Raw genomic sequence first — 24,946 nt, 5'->3', positions numbered from 1 at the left:
ACAGCCATAGGTGTATAAGGAGTCTAGTAAGGGGCTGAGGACACAGCCATGTGGGGGACCTGTGTTGTGGATGATCATGGAGGAGGTATCGTTGTGTATCTTTACTGATTGTATCGTAGTTGGTGCCAGTGGAAGCAGCAAGTGGGAAGGAGACATTGAAGGATGAAGTAGGTGAGTGACATGATGGCAGCAGAGTTTAATGTGGGACAATGTGTTGGAAAGTGAAAAGTGGGTCAATGTCCCCTCACTCACCTTGACCAGTTTGCAGTGGCCCTTTTGAACTCAGGTACGTTACGCAGTGAGTTCCACAAAGGGCGACAAGTATCAGGTGAAGGTCCAACACTACGGTATTGAACACTTCAGAATATTGAATTTGATGATCAGCCAGGATCAAAATGAATGGAGGAACAGCCTCAAAGGGCCGAATGGCCCACTCCTGCTTCTAGTTTCTGTGTTTCCATATCAAGGATTTCATCAAAACAGAAAAAGATAAAGAATTGATATGAAATGGTGTTAAAGAGTGGAGGAGATAGGGATTGAGGATTGATCCAGTTCCACAGAGAATGGGATTGGAAAGGTACAACAGGAGTGGGTGGGATAACTCTAGATAAGGAAGGAATATGGACAAAGAGAGGAAAAGACTTTGGACACTGACTTTTAGGGAGCCGCCCCCTTTTTCTTTGTCCGAATGTAATTTGAGTTTGTTTGTTTGGTTCGACCCACCCAAAAGAACGACCCGAAAGACTGACCCGAAAGACCCTGCGGTGCCCAACGGGCACGGAAGGCCTCGACAGTGCCCGTGGACACCGCGTGCTCCCTCTCCAGGGACACCCGGCTGCGAGCGTAGCCGTGGTAGAGGGGCAGGCAGTCGGGACGGACGGCCCCGTCCATCGCCCGCTGCCTGGACCTGTTGATGGAGCAATGGTCTGGAGGCAATGCAGAGAGCTCTGCAGATGGAGAAGAATGTGAACCAGAGTCTGCTGGATCTGCACAAACTCTCCTCTGGGAACTCTGACCCTCATCTGTGTGACTTCCTGGAGACTCACTACTTGGATGAACAAGTGAAGATGATCAAGAAGCTTGGAGATCACATCACCAACCTGAAGAGACTGGGAGCCCCTGAGAATGGCCTGGGAGAGGACCTGTTTGACAGGCTCACCCTCAACTGACTGGGATTCGAATGGAAATGTCAGCTCTGCTGCATTGGAAAATAAACCATTTTTGTCTCTGAGAAATAAAATACAGTCTATATCATCGGAAAAAAAACCAACCTGATTGGTTAAAAAAAGCCCCGGGGGGTGTGTGTGTGTAAATTGCTGTCAGCTGAGTGTGGGCTGTGTGTATAAAAGGTGTTACTTGGTGCCTGAAGGGATGCTTGAGTTGTTTGTTATGATGGGGGATTTTGGAGTGAGGGGTTTCTTCCCAGTGCTGGTGTTAGTTGGAGCTGTTTGTTGCTCTGATACGTGGCAACAGTTTCCATGGGGAATAGTCAAAGACACCCCGAGGCCTCAGACACTCCCTCCTCCTGGGCCTCCCTTTGATTCCCATTTGCGTGTGTCTGAGGGTCAAGGTGTGTCTCCAGTGCAGAGTGTGAGGGTGCAGTGTGGAGAGGACAAGCTGCTGCTCAGGGTCCAGCTGGATTTATTTGGAACCAGGCACCTGGTTAAAGCTGCTGATCTGACCCTGGGGACAGCAGGTTGTCGGCCAACCAGGATCTACTCTCAGAACCACACTGTCCTCTTTGACTATGGGCTCCATGAGTGTGGCAACAGATTGCAGGGAATGTGAATCCTCAAACTCTGCCTCTGAGCTGGGGCTGGAGGTTGTTCCCCACTCTTCACTCCAACACTTGGTCAGATCTCATTGATATTGAGGAGATAGCTGTCTCCTGCTTTCTAAAGGCCAAACTAGCTTTCTATTCAGGATTTGACTTTCACTGGTCTGAGTCTCTCCAACCCCATTGTTCTGGAAGCTTCTCTTTGCTTCCTCCCAGCTTTTCCTATTTTGAGGATTTTTCAGTTTGATTTCCCCCTCATTCAGATCAACTCAACTGAGGGTTGAGTTTCAGTCCAGTTGAATAGAAATGGGTTGAATCTGAATGAAATGGGAGTTGAGATGGATTGGACTAAAGAGGAACTCCACACTTCCCACTTTCCCAGTCATTGGAATAAAAGGCTCCCTGATTCCAAACTGTGCTATTTCCCTGCTCCCAACTCCTGAGAACTTGTAGCTCCTTTTCCTGTGAACTGAAGCTTTTATTGAATCCCTTCCCTGTTAATTCTGGTCTTGTGCTAATGATCTCTCCTTGCAGCAAGGGCTGAGGTTGCATAGCAACACTGCTAACCAGATGAGGCCCTTCAGCCCGTTCCCCACTCATTATGATCAGGACTGAGCTTCCCACAGCCTCCATGTTCCTGTCTTTACAACATGATTCCCCCAATGGCCAGGAAGAAATGCCTCTGTACTGAATATTCTCAGTGAGTGACCATTCCCGGCTCTCTGGGGCTGGAGAGAATTCCACAGACAGAGTTGTAGTGGAAGGGTCCTTTTCCAGCTGGAGGTCTGTCACCAGTGGTGTGCCGCAGGGCTCAGCACTGGGACCTCTTCTCTTCGTAATATATATAAACGACTTGGAAGGGGGCGTACGTGGTGTGATCAGCAAGTTTGCAGATGACACCAAGATGGCAGGATTGGTGGATAGTGAGGAGGAGTGTCAGGTGACACAGCAGAATATAGATAGGCTGGTATATTGGGCAGATAGATGGCAGATGGAACTTAATCCTGACAAATGTGAGGTGATGCATTTTGGAAGGAATAATGCAGGGAGGAGTTACATGATAAAAGGTAGACCAATTAAGAGTATAGAAATGCAGAGGGACCTGGGAGTGCAAGTGCACAAGTCTCTGAAGGTGGCAACCCAGGTGGAGAAGGGTGTGAAGAAAGCTTCCGGAATGCTAGCCTTTATAGGAAGGGGTATAGAGTATAAGAGCTGGCGTCTAATGCTACAGTTGTACAGAACGTTGGTTTGACTGCATTTGGAGTACTGCGTCCAGTTCTGGTCACCTTACTACCGGAAGGATGCGGAGACCCTGGAGAGAGAGCAGAGGAGGTTTACCAGGATGCTGCCTGGTATGGAAGGACTGGGGTATGAGGAAAGATTGGGTAAACTGGGGCTTTTCTCCTTTGAAAGACGGAGATTTAGGGGGGATCTGATAGAGGTGTATAAAATAATGAAGGGTATAGATAGAGTCAACAGTGGCAGGCTTTTTCCTAGATTGGAGACAAATATCACGAGGGGCCACGAGCTAAGGGTGAGGGGGGAGAAGTATAATTTGGATACTAGAGGGAGGTTTTTCATCAGAGGGTCGTGGGGGGGATGGAATGCACTGCCAAGTAAGGTGGTGGAGGCAGGCACACTGGACTTGTTTAAGGTTTCCTTAGATAGGCACATGAGTGAAACAGGGATGGAGGGTTATAAGGAGACGGTTTTAAAAAGGGTCAGAGCCTCGGGACGTTACTGGAAATGTAATACTACATGTTAATGTTTTGTCTCTTTTAATTCACAGGTGTGTCGGTCCACCTTGTTGTCAAACGAGGGGCATGCACACGGTGGGTCGTGCGTGGGCTGCTCTTGGATGTTTCGAGAGTGGCCTAGTACTTTGTGTCGATGTGTGTGCTTAAACCTGGACCAGCAGATGGGCACCACAACAGCTCAGTGGCTATCACTGCTCACTGTGCAGATACATGGATTTGGGCCGGTGTCTGTGGGAGTTTACACATTCTCCCTGTGGTTGCGTGGGATTCCTCCGGGTGCTCCGGTTTCCTCCCACACCCCAAAGATGTGCTGTTAGGCTGATTGGTGTAACAAATTGTCCCTACACTATTCTCCTCTGAATCTGGTTAAAATAGGGGTACCATTCACATACACACAGGGCAGGGTAGGTGTAGGAAAATGCTTTAAGATGGCAGTATGGGCTCGTTGGGCCGAAGGGCCTGTTTCCCGTGCCGGGCTGTTCTTTGTTCTTTGTTCTTCGATTCATTCGCTGCCAGATGGAGAAATTCCTGACCACGTTAATCCTAAATGACTGACCCCTGTCCTGAGATGACTCTCTCCTCTTCTCTTTTCCCCCCTCCCCTGTAAGAAGTCTGACAACACCAGGTTTAAGTCCAACCAATTTATTTGTTAGTAAACTCAAGCCTTTGAGGTTTGCCCCTTCATCAGGTGAATGGAGAGTTCTGGCCTCAGGCAGAGCATATAAAGCACAGACAGTTTACAGATTACTGATTAGAATGTGAATCTTTACAACTAACTTGCTGTTCAAGTCTTAAAGAGGCTGACAATGTGAGTGGAAAGAGCATTAAGCCCAGGTTAAAGAGATGCGCAATGTCTCCAGACAGGACAGTGAGGTTATGCAAACCCAGGCAAGTCATGGGGGTGAGATAGTGCGGCATGAACCCAAGATCCCTGTTGAGGCTGTCCTCGTGTGTGGAACTTGGCTATCAGTCTCTGCTCAGCGACTCTGCGCTGTTGTGTGTTGTGAAGGCTGCTTTGGAGAACACTTAACCAAAGGTCAGAGGCCAAATGCCCGTGACCTCTAGTGTTTGCCAACAGGAAGGGAACAGTCTTGCCTGGTGATTGTTGAGCGATATTCATTCATCTGTTGTCGTAGTGTCTGCATGGTCTCCCCAATGTACCATGCTTTGGGACATCCTTTCCTGCAGCGTATCAGGTCGACAATGTTGGCTGAGTTCCAAGAGTATTTCCCGTGTACCTGGTGGATGGTATTCTCATGTGAGATGATGGCATCCATGTTGATGATCCGGCATGTCTTGCAGAGGTTGCTGTGGCAGGGTTGTGTGGGGTTGTGGTCACTGTTCTCCTGAAGGCTGGGTAGTTTGTGAACAATAGCCTGTTTGTAACCTGGTGTTGTCAGACATCTTACTGTTTACCCCAGTCCAACATTGGACTACCCCCGCCCCCGCCAACCCCGACACCTCCCCCCCCTCCCCCCACACCCCACTCCCCCCCACCAACAGACTCTTGGCAGCCTGGGGAGGAGGGGGGCACAGCCTCTTCACACTGACCCTGTCAATCCCCCCCCCTGAAGAATTGTTCTAATGGGATGAGTTCATTGTTAACCCCAGTGTAGAACATTCTCATTTCACATCAGTTCTTCATTCCTTAAGCTGCTGTCTTTCAGATGAGTGGAGATTTCCTGATCTACAGCACCCACCTGAGCCACAGCCCAGAGTATCGTGGATCTGTTATTGTGAGAACCAATGGAGCTGTCGTTCCCATTGAGTGTCGTTATTTGAGGTGAGAATCTTTCCTCGATTGTCAATAAGATCTCCAGCTGCTAGTGACCTCTGACCTTGTCCTAAAATGGCTCCACTGTGTTTCCAGGAAGGGCAATGTGAGCAGTGACCCCATCAAACCCACCTGGATCCCATTCAGCTCCACCAGGTCTGGAGAAGGGCATCTGTCATTCTCACTGCGCCTGATGAATGGTATGTGATGGGTGGATAGTGAGTGATTTCCTGTCCTCACTCACTGGGAGTTATACCCACTGTCTCCAACCCTTGTCCTCTTGTCCTTCAGGTGACTGGCTTACAGAGCGCACTTCGACTGTCTACTACCTGGGTGAGCTCATTCACATTGAGGCCTCTGTTTCAATGAGCAACCACATGGCCCTGAAGCTCTACATTGACCGCTGTGTAGCTACATTGAGGCCAGGCCAGGACTCCAGGCCCAGTTACAGCATCATTGACTCCAATGGGTAAGGAGCTCTCTGCTTTCTCCAGCTCCTCCCATCTCAATGGCTTCTCTGGATTCACTTCATGTCTCTTTTCCCATCTTTCTTCAGTTGCCTCCTGGACAGCAAAGCTGAGGATTCCTTTTCAACCTTTGTGTTGCCAGGAGAGGAGCGGGAGCCGGACAAGCTCCGCTTTGACCTGGATGCCTTCCGTTTCTTTGGGGATGAGCGTTCCTTGGTAAGTGGAAGCTGATCATTGGGCTCTCCATGTTGGGAGGGAGTCACTCAATAAGCACTTGTGTTGAATGTGTCCCTCAGGTTTTCATCACCTGTCACCTGAGAGTTGTTCCAGTGGATCGGAGAGATTCCAGGAACAAAGCTTGTACTTGGCAGAAGATGCAGAATGTGTGAGTTCCCCCTCTCTCCCTCAGGAATGTGTTTGTGTGGAGAAATGATGCACAACCTGGTTGACTGATTTCTCTTGTTTAGCTGGACCCCATTGGAGGAATCGAGCTTTGACATTTGTGCCTGTTGCCATGTGGGGAACTGTGGGACCACAAGGGATTTGGGATTTGGATCAAGAGGAAGGAGAGATCTTGGAGCTGAAGCTGGTAGGACATTGATCCTCTAGATGTGGGAGCTCCCCCCTTTCCCCTCTCTAACTGGAATGGTTGATATTGCAGAGAGTGAAGCTGGTTTGAAGTGGGAGGCTGAGGCCTCACTTGGACCCCTGCTCATTCTGGATACTGATGGGACCAAGCTGGCAACAGCCTCCCTGAATGAGGCTGAGGGAAGGATGGAGGAGAGGTCTCCAGGGGGTGAGTTGGCTGTCTGCTGGTTTCCATTTCCCCCTCAGTGTTAGCTTCACTAACCATTGGTTTCTCATTGCTTTGTAGGTGTGGAGTCTGAGGTGGTCCTGATTGTGAGCCTGACTGTGACAGCTGTCTCTCTGATCTCTGCTTCATTGATCACCTTGTTCCTGTACAGGAAACACAAACAAACTCTGTTCAACCAGTCATCAAATGATCAATAAAGCACCGCCTCCTTGTTTCTAGTGTCTGGGAGCTGATTGGTCAATGCATCCTCCATCTTAGTTCAATGGCTCCATGGGACTGATGGCTGGGCTGAGCCAATCCCAGCACAGAACTGGGCCTGTTGAGTGATTGGTTTACTGAGGGTTGAGAGAGAAACACTAACTCTCTGGATTTGATGGGCTGCTGCTGGTTTTCTGTCTGTTTCAGAGCCCAGTGTAGGGGAGGGGGTGTGATCAGGTCTGGGGGTGTCCATGTGGAGCTGAGGGTGCTTCATCTCTCCCCTGGTGATCACACCCTGGAGAGGGGCAGATCACTAAACCAGTTGTCCTCCCTGGCTGCTGAACTCTGTTCACTCAGGGATGCAGAGATGAGGAATTGACCTGGGAGGATGTTCTGCTGATCAAGCTGGCTGAGTCCTATTGGGTAGAACTGCTGGACTGTCTGTGACATGAGGGAGAAAGCGACCTCTCCACATCCTCCCCAATCTCCCTGCCACAGATACATCTGCCCATTACAGCTTTGGTTCAAGTGTCCATCCACAATCCCTTCACATGGCCCATTGCTGGGTGACATTAGCACTCTGCTAAATTGAGATGATTACAAATCTAGCAATTGTTCTGGTGTGGGAGCACTATCTGCATGGCACACAGTGGAAGCAGCCTGCAGGATGACACTAAGCAATCTCCCAAATCAATGGATCAGGTAAACACCCTGCATTCTGACGATGAAATCAGTCAGATATAAAGCACAAACAGGCCCTTCAGCTCAACTTGCAAATGGGACTAGTTCAGTTCAGGAAACCTGATAGTATCCATGGATCAGTGTTTGTCCCATATCCCTCTAAACCTTCCCCATCCATATACCTGTCACCTGCCTTTGAAATGTTGTAATTGTCCCCATCTCTTCTGGCAGCTTGTTCTATATACACACCACCCTCTGGAAAAGGTTGCTCCTACCCTGGAGAAAAGACCTTGACTATATATCTTATTTATGTCTCTTGTGATTTTATAAACCTTTAAGGTTCCCCCTAATTCTCCTCAGCCCCCATGTGTCTTTTTCACTGGGCTCTCACAGTCCTACCATGAAGTCAGCAAGGAGAGACAGCAACACTGGTGCCTACCAAAGGCTTGTCCTTAACCCCTTACTATACTCAGGCAGCATGGTGGCAGTGATCTCAATTCCATTCAGTCTCAGTTGACAGTCTGTGTGGAGTTTGCACATTCTCCTACAGGCCAAAGGTGTGCGGTTTGGGTCGGCTGGCCACACTGAATTGCCTCTTAGCCCCCGACCCTAACAGGGTAAATATGCAAGGTTTTGTGGTTGGGGCCTGAGTGGGATTGTCAGTGCAAGCTTGATGGGCTGAATGTGAGGTAATGCATTTTGGAAGGTCTAAAACAGAGAAGAAATATACAGTAAATGGCAGAAGCCTTCAGAGTATTGATAAACAAAGGGATCTGGGTGTCTAGGTAGACAGGTCACTGAAAGTGGCAATGCAAGTGGAGAAGGTAGTCAAGAAGGCATACGGCATGCTTGCCTTCATCGGCTGGGGCACTGAGTTTAAAAATTGGCAAGTCATGTTGCAGCTTTATAGAACCTTAGTTTGGCTGAAGTTGGAATACAGTGTTGAATTCTGGTCACCAGACTAACAGAAGGATGTGGAGGCTTTGGAGGGGATATAGGATTTTGCCTGGTATGGAAGGCATTAGCTGTGAGGGGAAGGTGGATAAACTTGGTTTGTTCTCTCTAGAATGACAGAGGATGATGGGAGACCTAATAGAAGTCTACAAGATTGAGGCATGGTCAGAGTGGATAGTCAGAAGCTTTTTCCCAGGATGGAAGGGTCAGTCACGAGGGGACGAAGGGTTGAGGGGCAAATTTTAAAGGAGATGTACAAGGCAGAATTGATCCCTGTGATACTCCACTGGTTATATCTTTCCACTGTGAAAAGGACCCATTTATTCCAACTCTGTTTTCTATGTGACAGCCAGTTTTCAATCCATGCTAACACACTCTCTTCAATTACTTGGTCTTTTACTTTTGTGCACCAGCATCTTATGTGGCACCTTGCTGAATGCCTTTTGGAAATCTAAATACACTACATCTGCAGGTTCCCCTTGATCTATTCTCCCTGTTACATCCTCAAAGAATTTCAGCCAATTTGTCAAGCATGATATACCTTTCATAAAAGCATGTTGACTAAGTTTGCTTCTACTCATGTTTGCTAAATGATTCGCTCTTTCCTCTTTGATTATTGACACCAACATCTTGCCTATGATAGATGTTCAATAACTGGCCTCGCGCTCCCTGCCTTCTGTCTTTCTCCTTGTTTTGAACAAGGCAGTCACGGTTGTGATTTCCAATTTTCTGATACCTTCCAGAATTTAGCAAGTGATGCAAATTTTTAACCAATGGGCCCACTATTCCTGCAGCTGCTTCCATTAAACCCCTAGCATGCAGTTCATTGGGTCATAAGAACATAAGAAATAGGAGCAGGAGTAGACCATCTAGCCCTTCGAGCCTGCCCCACCATTCAATAAGATCATGGCTGATCTGAAGTGGCTCAGTTCCACTTTCCTGCTTTCTCCCCATAACCGTTAATTCCCCTGTCCATCAAAAACCTATCTACCCGTGACTTAAATATATTTAGCGAGGCAGCCTCCACCACTTCAACGGGCGGAGAATTCCAGAGATTCACCGCCCTTTGAGTGAAGAAGTTCCTCCTCAACTCTGACCTAAACTGCTCCCCCCACCCTTATCTTGAGGCTGTGCCCTCAAGTCCTGCTGTCCTTTCTAAGCGGCAAGAATCTCTCTCCCTCTACCCTATCCATCCCCTTCATTTTCTTATACGTCTCTATAAGATCCCCCCCTCATCCTTCTGAACTCCAACAAGTACAGACCCAGTCTATTTAGTCCTTCTTAATAGTCCAACCCCCTCATATCCTGTATCAGCCTAGTGAACTTCTGCACTCCGTCCAAGGCCAATATATCTTTCCGCAAGTGCAGCGATCAAAACTGCACACAGTACTCCAGCTGCGGCCTCACCAGTACCCTGTATAGTTGCAGCAAGACCTCCCTACTTTTATATTCTATCCCCCTCGCTATAAAGGCCAGCATCCCATTTGCCTTCTTGATCACCTGCACCTGCAGACTGGGTTTTTGCGATTCATGCACAAGGACCCCCAGGTCCCTCTGCACTGTAGCATGCTGCAGCTTTTCGCTTTTAAAATAATAATCCCTCCTACTATTATTTCTGCCAAAGTGGATAACCTCACACTTGCTAACATTATACTCCATCTGCCAGGTCCTCGCCCATTCACTCAGCCTATCCAGATCCCTCTGCAGACTTTCCACACCCTCCACACAATTTGCTTTTCCAATCATCTTCATGTCATCAGCAAATTTCTTCACCCTACACTCAGCCCCCTCCTCCAGATCATCGATATAAATGGTAAATAGCTGAGGCCCCAGCACCGATCCCTGCGGCACTCCACTAGTCACCAATCGCCAACCAGAATAGCTCCCAGTGATACCAACTCTCTGCTTCCTATTAGACAGCCAATCCTCTATCCACGCTAACACCTTACCCCCAACTCCGTGCACCCTAACCTTCTGTAGCAACTTTTTATGGGTCCTGGCAACTTGTCTGCCTTGAGACCCTTGGGTTTCTCTAATGCTCTATCCCTTGTGATTGGGATTTTTGTAAGGATCTTCCTTGGTGAAGACTGATTTATTCAGCATATCGGCCATTTCATTGTTTGCTATTATCAATTCACCGCCTTGTTCAGTTCAGGTCCCACATTTCCCTTAGCCTGGCCATCTCCTATTTCTGAATCAACTCGAACTGCTTCTCATGCTGCAAGTAAGTTTCCTCTTTTCTCTCTTCTAATGAGCTTTTTTGATTTTAGTTTTAAGTGTTCATCTTAATATTTCTTCAATGTTGAGGTTTCCACTCCTGCCACCCTTTCAGACACTGCACATTCCCACCATCCTATGGGTGATGAAGGTTTTGTCTAAATTCCCTGACCTTCATTGGAAAGGCTTGTGGAAGAGCAAATGTGGCACAAAGCTTTAGAACCCCCTTAGTTAACGATGTGATCCTGAGCTCAGCCTCTTCCTTTCTTTGGTCTCCATTAATTTGTTACTTTACTTGCTACTCACAGTAGAGGGAACACTGTTCCAGAACTTTCCAGCAGAGCATGGGGCAAGCAAGGGTTCTTCTGAAGTTGGTTATGTGGAAATCTTTGTTTTAACTGGTGCTTTGGATGGTGGTGGTTGCTACATGGAAAATTATACATTTAAAAAGGATACAAACACAGAGAGAGGGAGACGTACATCACAGAAATGTAGATTGACAGGATTTTAGATGGAGGAGCCATCTCTTGCTGATGTGACACTAAACATAGAACATAGAACATAGAACATTACAGCGCAGAACAGGCCCTTCGGCCCACGATGTTGCGCCGACCAGTTACAAAAACAATGACCCACTAGCCTATACCAATCCCTTTTCGTCCATAAACCTATCCAGAGATCTCTTAAACGCCCCCAAACTAGACGCATTTACAACTGCAGCAGGCAGGGCATTCCAATCCCTCACCACCCGCTGGGTAAAGAACCTACCCCTGACATCCGTCCTGTAGCTACCCCCCCTTAATTTAAAACCATGCCCCCTCGTGCTAGCTTTCTCCATCCGAGGAAAAAGGCTATCACTATCCACCCTATCTAAACCTCTAATCATCTTATATGCTTCAATAAGATCCCCTCTTAGCCGCCTTCTTTCCAACGAAAACAACCCTAAATCCCTCAGTCTCTCCTCATAGGACCTCCCCACCATACCAGGCAACATCCTAGTAAACCTCCTCTGCACCCTCTCCAACGCCTCCACATCCCTCTTGTAATGCGGGGACCAGAACTGCACACAGTACTCCAAGTGCGGCCGCACTAGAGTAGTGTACAGTTGTAACATTACACTGCGACTCCTAAATTCAATCCCCCTACCAATAAACGCCAAGACACCGTACGCCTTCTTAACAACCTTATCTACTTGATTCCCAACTTTCAGGGATCTATGTACACACACACCTAGATCCCTCTGTTCATCCACACTATTCAAAGTCCTCCCGTTAGCCCTATACTCGACACATCTGTTGCTCCTACCAAAGTGAATTACCTCACACTTCTCCGCATTAAATTCCATCCGCCACCTCTCGGCCCAGCTCTGCAACCTATCTAAGTCTCCCTGCAGACTATGACACCCTTCCTCACAATCTACCACACCTCCAATTTTGGTGTCATCAGCAAATTTACTAATCCACCCAACTATACCCTCATCCAGATCATTAATAAAAATTACAAACAACAGTGGCCCCAAAACAGATCCCTGAGGCACACCACTCGTAACTGTACTCCATGATGAATATTTACCATCCACCACCACCCTCTGTCTCCTATCTGATAGCCAATTCCTGATCCAACTTCCTAGATTACCCACAATCCCATACATCTGCATTTTCTGCATATCGATGTAAACGAGGAATAACAAGAGAGAATCGGAGAATCCTACAGTGAGGAAGGAGGCCATTTAGCCCATCGAGCCTGCACCAACTACAATCCCTCAGACCCTATCCCCATAACTCCAGGTGTTCGGCCTGGAGTTCAGTTACAAGTGGTGTACCTCAAGGATCTGTTTTGGGGCCACTGCTGTTTGTCATTTATATAAATGACGTAGATGAGGGTGTAGAAGGATGGGTTAGTAAATTTGCTGACGACAAAGTTGGAGGAGTTGTAGACAGTGAGGATGGATGTTACAGTTTGCAGAGGGACATAGATAAGCTGCAGAGCTGGGCTGAGAGGTGGTAAATGGAGTTTAATGCAGAAAAGTGTGAGGTGATTCACTTTGGTAAGAATAACAGGAGTACAGAATATAGGGCTAATGGAAGGACTCAGTAGTGTTAACGAGCAGGGAGATCTCGGGGTACATGTTCATAGCTCCCTGAAAGTTGGCACCCAGGTTGATAAGGCTGCTAAGAAGGCGTACGGTGTGTTAGCTTTTATTGATAGAGGGATTGAATTTCGGAGCCGTGAGGTCATGTAACAACTGTACAAAACTCTGGTGCAGCTGCACTTGGAGTATTGCGTACAGTTCTGGTCACCACATTATAGGAAAGATGTGGAGGCATTGGAAAGGGTGCAGAGGAGGTTTACCAGGATGTTGCCTGGAATGGTGGGAAGGTCTTATGAGGAAAGGCTGAGGGACTTGAGGTTATTTTCATTGGAGAGAAGAAGGTTACGAGGTGACATAAGAACATAAGAACATAAGAAATAGGAGCAGGAGTAGGCCAACTAGCCCTTCAAGCCTGCCCCACCATTCAATAAGATCATGGCTGATCTGTCGTGGCTCAGTTCCACATTCCCGCCCTCTCCCCATAACCCTTAATCCCCTCGCTTATCAAAAACCTATCAACCCGCGTCTTAAAAATATTTAGCGAGGCAGCCTCCACCACTTCAACGGGCAGAGAATTCCAGAGATTCACCACCCTTTGAGTGAAGAAGTTCCCCCTCAACTCCGTTCTAAACCGCCCCCACTTTATCTTGAGGCTGTGCCCCCTAGTCCTACTATCCTTTCTGAGCGGGAAGAGTCTCTCCACCTCTATCCTATCCATCCCATTCATCATCTTATACGTCTCAATGAGATCTCCCCTCATTCTTCTAAACTCTAACGAGTACAAGCCTAATCTATTCAGCCTCTCCTCATAACTCAACCCCCTCAACTCCAGCATCAGGCCTAGTAAACCTCCTCTGCGCTCCCTCCAAGGCTAAAATATCCTTGCGTAAGTACGGCGCCCAAAACTGCACACAGTACTCCAGCTGCAGCCTCACCTAAATGAGGAATACAAGGTGAACAGAGGATTGGATAGGGTGGACAGTGAGAGCATCTTTCCTCGGATGGTGATGGCTAACACGAGGGGACATAGCTTGAAATTAAGGGGTGGTAATTATAGGATGGATGTCAGAGGTAGGTTCTTTACTGAGAGGGTAGTAAGGGCGTGGAATGCCCTGCCTGCAGCAGCTGTGGAATCGCCAACTTTAAGGGCATTCAAATGGTCAGTGGATAGGCATATGGATAACATTGGAATAGTTTAGGTTAGAGGGTCATTAGATTGGTTCCACTGGTCGGCGCAACATCGAGGGCCGAAGGGCTTGTACTGCGCTGGAATGTTCTATGTTCTATAACCCCATGCACTGACCCTCGTCGTCCCCCTGACACTAAGGGGCAATTTACCACGGCCAATCCACCTAACCTGCACATTTTGGGTTGTGGGAGGAAACCGGAGCACCCAGTGGAAACCCACGTAGACACAGGGAAAATGTGCCAACTCCATCCAGACAGTGACCCAAGGCCTGATTTGAACCCGGGTCCCTGGCGCTCTGAGGCTGCAGGGCTAACCACTGTGCCACTGTGCTGACACTGATGTGGCCATTCAATCTCCCCACTTCCACAGAACATAGAACATTCCAGCACAGTACAGGCCCTTCGGCCCACGATGTTGCACCAACCTGTGAAACCAATCTAAAGCCCATCTAACCTACACTATTCCAATATCATCCATATGTTTATCCAATGACCATTTAAATGCCCTTAATGTTGGCGAGTCCACTACTATTGCAGGCAGGGCATTCCACACCCTTATTACTCTCTGAGTAAAGAACATACCTCTGACATCTGTCCTATATCTATCACCCCTCCATTTAAAGCTATGACCCCTCATGCTGGCCATCTCCATCTGAGGAAAAAGATTCACACTGTCCACCCTATCTAATCCTCTGATCATCTTTTATGCCTCTATGAACCTTCTTCTCTCCAACAAAAATAGCCTCAAGTCAATCAGCCTTTCCTCATAAGACCTTCCCAACAAACCAGGCAACATCCTTGTAAATCTGCTCTGCACTCTTTGCAATGCTTCCATATCCTTTCTATAATGTGACGACCTGAAGTGTGGGATACTCCAAGTGCGGCTGCACCAGAGTTTCGTACAGCTGCAACATGACCTCACGGCTCCGAAACTCAATCCCTCTACCAATAAAAGCTAACACACCGTACGCCTTCTTAACAACCCGATCAACCTGGGTGCCACCCTTCAGGGATCTATGCACATGGACACCGAGATCTCTCTATTCACCCACACTGCCAAGTATCTTACCATTAGCCCAGTACTCTGTATTCCTGTTGCTCCTTCCAAAGTGAATCATTTCACAGTTTTCCGCAGTGATGAGAACGGTGATGAAAGCTGATGAGTAGTGTGTGCGCATTCACATGACCAAACATCCAAACAGTGGCCTGGCTTTAAGGAAATCTATTGGTCGTCTCATGCTTCAGAAATGAGCCAGACGCTCACAGAGAAGCTGCTCTCGCTTCCTGCCCATGACCCCTGACCCTGGCTTTCAGAATTTCCACAGCTAAGATCAGAATTATGGAAAAGAATTCCGCTTTCCTTCCCTGTCCCGCTTCTCAAATTGAGGAATTTGGGATATTTCCCGAATGGTACCCACTGTTGGGAATGAATGCCGGGTGGTACGGTCGCACAATGTTTAGCACTGCTGCCTCACAATGACAGGGACACGGTTATGATTCCAGCCTTGGTGACTGTGTAGAGTTTACGCGTTCTCCCTGTGTCTGTGTGGGTTTCCTCCGCGTGCTCTGGTTTCATCCCAGATTTGTGGGTAAGGTGCATTGGCCATGCTAAATTACCTCTCAGGGTCAGGGGGACAAGCATGGTAAATACATGGGGTTACAGGTATAGGGTCTGGGTGTGATTGTTATAGGTGCGGTGTCAATGGGCTGAATGGCCTGCTTCTGCACTGCAGGGATTCTATGATTCTCTGAATCTATCTGAAATTCCTATCAACTTCCACATTGACAGACCCTCCCAATAATTGTCTGCTGATATATATAAATGATTTGGAGGAAAATGTAACTGGTTTGTTTGGTAAGTTTGCAGACAGAACAAAGGTTGGTGGATTTGCGGATCGCGATGAGGACCATCAGAGGATACAGCAGGATATCGGTCAGTTGGAGACTTGGGCGGAGATGTGGTAGATGGAGTTTAATCTGGACAAATGTGAGGGAATGCATTTTGGAAGGTCTAATACAAATAGGAAATATACAGTAAATGGCAGAACCCTGAAGATTATTGATAGGGATCTGGGTGTACAGGTACACAGGCCACTGAAAGTGGCAATTCAGGTGGAGCATGCTTGCCTTCATCAGCTGCGGCACTGAGTTTAAAAATTGGCAAGTCATGTTGCAGCTTTCTGGAATCTTAGTGAGGCCACACTTGAAATATAGTGTTCAATTCTGGTCACCACACTACCAGAAGGATGTGGAAGCTTTGGAGAGGGTGCAGAAAAGATTGACCAGGATGGTACCAATGGCATCAAACACACACACTGTTCAGCATGATGTTTACTGCCATGCTGAATGATGTATTCCAGGACAGTGTTGCTGGAATCAGCCTCAAGTACAGAGTGGATGGGAAACTCTTCAACCTGAGGAGACTTCAAGCCATTACCAAAGTGAAGGAGACTGTTCTGAGAGACTTCCTCTTTGCCGATGACTGCGCCCTGTTTACTGGCTCAGAACCAGAGATACAAGTCAGTATGGACAAATTTTCCACAGCTTTGTGATAACTTTGGACTCACCATCAACATTGAAAAGACTGAATTCATGCACCAGCCTGGTATGGAACGCATCAGTTATGAGGAGAACATAGAAGTTGAAGAAAGTTTGTTTGTTCCCACAGGAATGACGGAGGTTCAGGGGTGACCTGATAGAAGTCGACACTGTCAGCCGACAAGGCCTGTGGAGGATCATGTCAATGTTCGGCTGCCCCCCCAGATTCATTCAGATGGAATGCCAGTTCCATGATGGTACGATGGCCAGAGCACTGGACGGCAGAGAAAATATCCTCATCAGATATTCAACTGAGCCCGAGAGAGAGAACAGCCAATGAACAGAAGGATTTGGAGAATGAGTGAAATACAGAAGATGTGACTATTTTCAATCCATGAAATCTCTCTAATCCAGGCCAATCATCAGTACTGGGGAAAGAACTGGGTAGCACGATGACACAGTGGTTAGCACTGCTGCCTCACTGCGCCACGGACCCAGGTTCAATTCGCAGCTTGGGTCACTGTCCTTGCAGAGTTGCACATTCTCTCTGTGTCTGCATGGGATTCCTCTGGGTGTTCCGGTTTCCTCCCACAGTCTGAAAGACATTCTTGTTCGGTGTATTGGCCATGCTAAATTATCCCTCAGTCTCCCCGAACAGGCACCTGAATGTGGTGACTACATTTTCACAGTAGCTTCATTGCAATGTTAATGTAAGCCTACTCGTGACACTCAAAATAGCGGAGGCAGGGGAGGCAATGGCCGAGTGATATTGACGCGAATTTGATAGTATTTGTTGAGAAGGTGACCAGTTGTGTAGAGCAGTTGATGGAGTTGAAATGGATTTGCCAAAGCCTTTGACAAGGTCCCACATGGGAGAATTATAAAGAAATCAAATGCAGATGGGATATAGTGTAACTTTAATAAAGTGGATTCAAAATTGGCTCAGTTGTGGAGGGGGATAAGAAAAGGCTGCCTTTGTGACTGGAAACCAGTGTCCAGTTGTGACGACAGGGATCTGAGCTGTGTCCCCTATTATTTATCATTTAATTAAAAGACAGGGAGCACTACTGGGGGGGTAGGATTAGTAAGTTTGCCGATGACACAGAGATTGGTCGGGAGGTTAACAGTGAGATTGTGTATCTTCAGCTACAGCAAGATATAGACGGGATGGTCAAATGGGCGGATAAGTGGCAGATGGAATTTAACCCTGAAAAGTGTGAGGCAATACATATTGGAAGGAGTAATTTGTTAAGGAATTATTCAGTGAACGGCGTGACACTAGGAAGTTCCTGAAGCACAAAGGGACCTTGGCGCGTTTGTCCACAGATCTCTGAAAGCTCAAAGGCATGTCAGTAAGATGGTGAAAAAGGCATTTGGGACATTTGCTTTTCTCATTCCAGGGATAGATGACAAAAGCTGGGAAGTCATGTTGGAGTTGTCTTGATTTGGTGAGGCCACAGCTAGAATACTGTGTGCAGTTCTGGTCGCCACTTTATAGGAAGGTCACCACCTCGTGGAACCCAGCTGGTGATAGTCAGGAGGCTGCCCCTGCCTGTGCGACTGAACTCAAACACATACCCGGAAGGCAGTGCAGTACCAGCATCAACGTTTATGCCTTAAGGGTCCACAATGGGCACCCCCGCGCTCCCACCGGTATGCTCTCCCTGCCTACCATGGCCACTTTGTTATTGGTTGGCAACCCATTGAGGTGGCGCTTGACACCAAGGATGGTGTTGGGTTGCCATCGTCCAGACTCATGGGAACGCTGGTTATTGGGAGAGGGTGGGGAGCTGGGATGAATAATTGGACAAAATGTTTCTCTCTCTCTGCCACCATCCAATGACCCCCATCCCAACCCCATGACCCCCCCCATCCACCATCATTTTGAAACTCCTGCTGAAAAAAACAGTTTTTACACAAATTCAGCTCTTAGAATCTGTTTGGGAGAATCCCACCCAGGGTGTGCGTGAAGTTTTAAAGTTATTTTTCAATCTCCAATACCATGAAGTCAATCTAGATTCATAAAGAAATGATTGCCCTCTATTCATTGGATGAGTTGTCCATCTGGTGAACAAATAGCATCTCTAGAACCCAATAATCACCAATCTTCATTGTGGCTCAGTTATCACGTGGATGGTTTTTACCTGAGATCTCTGCGTCTTTTCCATGGCACTTTAAGACAAGCACATGCCGAGGTAGATGGGGACACAGTAGTGTCGTCACTAGATTTGTAACCCAGAGTCCCAGGTACAAATCCCACCAAGGCCACTGGTGAAATTTGATTTCAATAAAAATCTAGAATTAAAAGTCTAACAATGACCATGAAATGATTGCCAATTGTTGGAAAAACCTATTTGGTTCACTAATGACCTTTAGGGATGGAAATCTGCCATTTTTACCTGGTCTGGCCAACATGAGACTGCAGATCTCCAGGTGTGTGGGTGACTCTCAAATGTGCTCTGAAATGGGGGACATTTTGGGATGGACAATAAATGCTGGTTGCAGCCAGCAACACCCACATCACATAAATGAATAAAAAATATACAACAAGAGAAAGACAAGCAGATTATTTGATCCAGGTGGAAAGTTGTTTGTTTATCTTATTTTGTTAACATGTTAAAGGTTGGAATGATTTATCCAGTTTCTCACATGAAATCAAATTGCTGCATATTTGTTGAAGCTAACAATGAAATAGCAATCGATTACGGGATGTTTTGCTCTTTGTTTCTATTCCCGGAGCCAGCTGGGCATGTTTTAATTTCTATTTGTTTCCCCAGCAACATTTCAAGATCAGAGTGATGGGATATTTCAGCACCGACTTTAATTCGTTACGGAATTTATTCTGAGTTGCTGCATAAATGCAGGTATTTGTGCAAGAACTCAAAAGCTGAAGCATAAAACCGATTTCTTGGAGGACATCCGAAATGCTAATTGATACCTTATTTTGCAACATGATAATTCGCAAGTATATCGAATTCACCAGAAACATCACCCAGAGCAAGATAAAATTTCCCGAGATGACAAAGAGTAAAATGATGGAATTTCTTCGCTTCTCAATTTCAGGATCACTGGGATTCTTCCCACTGCTGTGGAGCCGGAGTCTCCTCCGGGCCCCGCTCGACACCAGAATGTGTCTAACAGTCAGCGCATTGAGCAGAAGGATCAGAAAGAAAGGAACAAACGGAGTTAAAATATAATGTATTGTTTCTACTGCTCCCCATACCCTTGAAAGAAGAAAGGTGTCTAACACGTTACAAAACCAAGGAATGTTAAACAGTGTATATTCACTGGTCAAAACAAAATACCAGAAAGTATTTTTCAATAAGAACAGCACCGTCACGCTTCCCACAACTATGGTCGCTGTTCTCTCTGTGCAATATTTTGCTTTCAACTTCTGACAACAAATTGCCACAAATCGATCAAAGGTAAAAGCAACTGTGTACCAGACAGAACAGTCAGTTATTGCATAAAGCAGGACGCCGTGTATATTACATAATTTAATGTTCCGTACAAAAAAGAAGTGTGTGACGTGAGCAATGGGAATCTGTCTGAGTATCACATCAACTATAATAACCAGTAGATCTGCCACTGCCATGGAAACCAGGTACCGAGCGACACATTTCGAGAGACCACATCGTCCTTGAGATAGGATCACAATCGTCACTAAGTTCACTGTAAGGGAGTTTGCAAAAGAAAAAGCAGCAGTATTCAATGAGATTTCAGTCTGAAATTAGAATTTTCATTACTACATATACTGAGAGTGTCTTCTTTGTGAGAGTTTCTCCTGTTGGAGACAGGCATTGCAAAAACAGCAATGGACTGTGAAATAAAGAACCAAACAGGATCAAACTCTCCATAATAGATACAGAATCTAAGTTCTTATAGTAAAAGTACATTTATTGGTGTCACAAGTAGGCTTACATTAACACTGCAATGAAGTTACTATTGAAAGATCACCAAGTCGCCACACTTCTGCACCTGTTCAGGGACACTGAGGGAGAATTTAGCACGGCCAATGCACCAAACCAGCACGACTTTCAGAATCTGCTGCAAACGTTAAGAAATGTCATTCCTGAGATGGGGGATTGCTGCTCCATCTTGTAGAAAATAACAAGCTATTGTTTGTGAAAGCAGCAATCACCCAAACTTGGAAAGAACTGAAAGCTGTGTAGAATTGGGCTTTCACTGTAATAGATATCAGGCTGCTGTTGCCTGGGAGGGAGATTTGGGGCGTGGATATTCCTGTGATCACTGCTCACTGATTGTTAGAAGAAAGTGCACAAATGTGGAAACAGTACGGGTTCACAGCCCAGTTCAGCGCTGGGGCATCAAACTCTCCTCCTCCCCACACTCCATTGAGACAGAGCTTGTCCAGGGAACAGCTTTGCCGAGGCAGATTGTTCAGGGGAGATTAAAGTTGGCATTATTGGAAGAGGAACATAGAAATCTCAGCATCCTTGCCAACAGAGCCACATCAGGCAACATCCATGGACAACTTATCCAATTACTGTGTGAAAAATGATCGGGTATTTTGCTACACTTTCAGACTAACTCAGAAACGTGGAGGTGAAACGTGCTACTTCTGGATGTGGTGCCCCGTGTGATGATGCACGCACAAGCCCAGTCCCTTTTCCCAGCACTTCCTGCATTGTGTTGGATGCAATGGTGTTTGCAGTGTTCCTCTAAATGCTTCTTAAGTGTTGTGAAGGGGAGAGGGAGGGGGCCGGGTAAGATGCTGTGTCGGCAAATCCGTGCAAATTCAGTGGTCTCCTTCTGCACGGCAGGGATTTGATGTTCAACTCTTTGTCTGCATATTTATCACAACTCTGTCACATTGCTGCTCTACATCTGAAAATGTGTGCAGAATAAAGACTTGGAAATGCAAATAAAGTCTTGAAAACATAACTGAGCAAATAGCAACATGCAGTTTTACATCAGGCATTGTGTCCAAATGATGTGTTAAACTATCAAAGCTTGCTATGTCCTGGTACAGCAAGCATCAGAATTTTATTCCGTGTCCTGGCTTGGGAATATACTGCTGTTCCTTCATGGTTTCCGAGTAAAAGTCCGTGGAGTCTGGAATTGCTGGCGTTCCAATATCACAAAATATAGCAGCAGAGCAAAAGCTGCTTCATCTGCACTGTCCCAAGAGCAAGAACGATTGGACAATAAATGCTGAACACACAGATGCCCACGCCAATTCAGTAAAAGAATGAAACATCTGGCAAAGTGAGGAGGTGATCGTGTAACAAACAGAATTAGGCAGATATGTTCCAGTGTGACACATGGAGACAGATACATAGAACACACTGAACATAGCAAATTGCAATTTAGCTCACAAAATCTTAGTCAATCCAACATGTTTACCATAAATACTGGTTATATGGAAGAGCATATATAACTGTAGGAGATTAAGTGATCAATGATTATTACTTTTACAGAACATTCGTTGTTTTATTGAGAGTTTATCTAATGTCAGCTGAGACTGTGGGCATCTGGATTAATATGTGGCCCAGCGGGAACTTTTCCAATAAGTTCATACTTCATGTTTCTTCACCATCAACAGCACTAATTCAGCATATGTTACTTACCAGGACCATCAATGGGCTGAGAGAGTGAAAGGAATCCGGAAGTACAGAGGAGAAATGCCACAGTTAAACATGATGCATGGAGTTAACAGCAACACTTACAGGGAACGCCAAGAGCAGCGATGATGGGATAATATATCTTCTGCACTTCCCAGAGTGTGAATAGCATACGGAAGGTTATTGAGAATTCCCGAAGCATGTTTCGACTTTGGCAACAGAGAGTGAACCAGTCAGCACTCGACGTTACTGAGGCATTGTGGAAGGACATTGAAAGAAGCCTCACATTTATGTGGGAGTGGAATCCACAGAGAGGAGTTTCTTTGGGGATTAAAATTACTGACAATGAATAAACAAACACAATGTTTTCAATATTTCAATTCGAACCCTCTGAGATTTTCAAAAATGCAGCTAAGCAGACACTGGACGGACAGAAAGGGAAAGCGTTCAACAAATAACAACAACCAAAGAACAAAGAATTTACAGGGCAGGAACAGCCCTTTGGCCCTCCAAGCCTGTACCGACCATGCTGCCCGACTGAACTCAAACCCTCTCCCCTTCCGCAGATCATATTCTCTATTCCCATTCTATTCATGGATTTTTCAAGACACCCCTTAAAACTCACTGTTGTATCTGCTTCCATTCCTTCCCCCAGCAATGGGTTCCAGGCATCCACCACCATCTGTGTCAAAAATCTGCCTCGTATATCTCCTTTAAACCTTGCCCCTGGCACCTTAAACCTCTGCTTCCTCGTAAGTGACTCTTGCACCCAGGGAAAAAGCTTCTTACTGTCCACCTTGTCCATGCCTCACAATCTTGTTGTTCATCCATCAGGACCTCGACACCATGAGTCATTTTGAGGCTGGTTGCGGTGTGTCCGAAGATGACTGATCAGGGCCAATTCGGGTACGGAATGTCCTGGCACATATTGGGCAGATTTGTGTGGGCACTGTAGTTGTTGCGCTGGTGGCTCTGGATTTGTGCAACTGGTGTTTAAGTTGTGCTTCAGCACTGCACCTTGCTTCATAAGCTTGACAGCCTTTGTGGGTGAGGCAGCAGCAGGTAGGACGGTTTTGTGCCAGTCTTTCCCAGGTGGTCGTGTTTATGTCAAGCGACTTCAGGGAGGACTTTAGTGTGTTTTTGTAATGTTTCCTCTGCCCTCCATGCGAGCGTCTTCCAGCAGAGAGTTCCCCAAAAAGGGGCTGCTTGGATATGCGCTCGTCCAGCAAATGGATGATGTTAGCGCGAGTGGGCGGACACGATCACTCCGGACTCAGGGTCAGGTTCAACAGCGGGACAGCTTTATTTTAACGTCGACGGAGGTGCAGTCAGGACAGACAGACCAAACTGTCCCGAAAGCACTCTAAAGACCCGCCGCAATGGGTTACAGTTATACCTGAACTTCAATACATTGTACAATTCAAATACTAATGTTTTGTTTCCAGTATTCGACTCTGACCATCCTGTTTCAATGTCTTCAAGTATTGTAACGATGTTTTTAAGTGTGTGTTAATGGTTTCTGTCTGATGGGTTTATTAATGGTCTAGAATCTCCGGGGTTTGAACAATGGGTGTTTGACTGATCTCAGGAAGTTTGTGGGGCCAGGGATGCTTCCTTAGTTATGCTAATCCTTAGGTTTCTCCATAGAGGGTTGCTTGATTAGAGCAGAGGTGCTGATTTGGTTGGATGGGGATGTACTTTTTAATTTCCATCCTGTAGGTGCCATCCTGTCCGGTTCCCTTTGTGTGCGAGCCCTCATTTGCATTCTAAAAGCATGTCCTTGCCTGCGAGTCTGTGTCTGTTCCCTTGTGACGTTTAGTGGGGAGGCTCTGAGTGCAACTTTACTCTGCTTCCATATTGTGTACCCAATTTCAGAAAATTTATTGTCCGATAACAATGACATGACCTGCCCACCGGGTCTGTGCTCTCATCAGCCGTGTGTGGACTGATGGTAGACTTGCTCCGGAGAGAACTTCAGTGTCTGGTACTTTGTCTTGCATCTAATGTGTAATATTCTGCGAAGACAAGTCATGTGGAAATGATTGAGCTGTCTTGCATGCCTTCGATAGACAGTCCACATTTCACAGGCATACAGGAGGGGAGTGAGTACCGCGGTGCTGTAGACCTTCAGTTTTGTTTGTGAGCTGATTCCTCGACGTTCCCATACAGTGGAGCGCAGTCTACCGAAAGCAGAACTTGCCTTTGCTATTCTGCAGTTAACTTCTGTATCAATAGTCACTGCTTGGGAGAGGGTGCTGCTAAGATCAGTGAACTGGTCCACTGCCTGTAGTTTCTGTCCTTTGATTGTGATTATGGGTTCTGTGTACGGTACATGAGGAGCAGGCTGGTGCATGACTTCAGTCTTTTTAATGTTGATGGTGAGTTCAAAGTTGTCACAAGCTGTGGAAAATTTGTCCATACTGACTTGTATCTCTGGTTCTGAGCCAGTAAACAGGGCGCAGTCATCGGCAAAGAGGAAGTGTCTCAGAACAGTCTCCTTCACTTTGGTAATGGCTTGAAGTCTCCTCAGGTTGAAGAGTTTCCCATCCACTCTGTACTTGAGGCTGATTCCAGCAACACTGTCCTGGAATACATCATTCAGCATGGCAGTAAACATCATGCTGAACAGTCTGGGTGTTTGACACCATTGGTGACTGGGAAAGCCTTCAAAGTTTCTCTGCCGTCCAGTGCTCTGGCCATCGTACCATCATGGAACTGGCATTCCATCTGAATGAATCTGGGGGGGCAGCCGAACATTGACATGATCCTCCACAGGCCTTGTTGGCTGACAGTGTCGACTTCTATCAGGTCACCCCTGAACCTCCGTCATTCTTGTGGGAACAAACAAACTTCCTTCAACTTCCATATTCTCATAACTGATGCCCTCCATACCAGACAACATCC

Source organism: Carcharhinus amblyrhynchos, chromosome 33 (genome assembly GCF_965287045.1).
Source record: "Carcharhinus amblyrhynchos chromosome 33, sCarAmb.v2.hapA, whole genome shotgun sequence".
Classification (NCBI taxonomy): domain Eukaryota; kingdom Metazoa; phylum Chordata; class Chondrichthyes; order Carcharhiniformes; family Carcharhinidae; genus Carcharhinus; species Carcharhinus amblyrhynchos.
Note: the sequence above shows the minus strand (reverse complement) of the source record.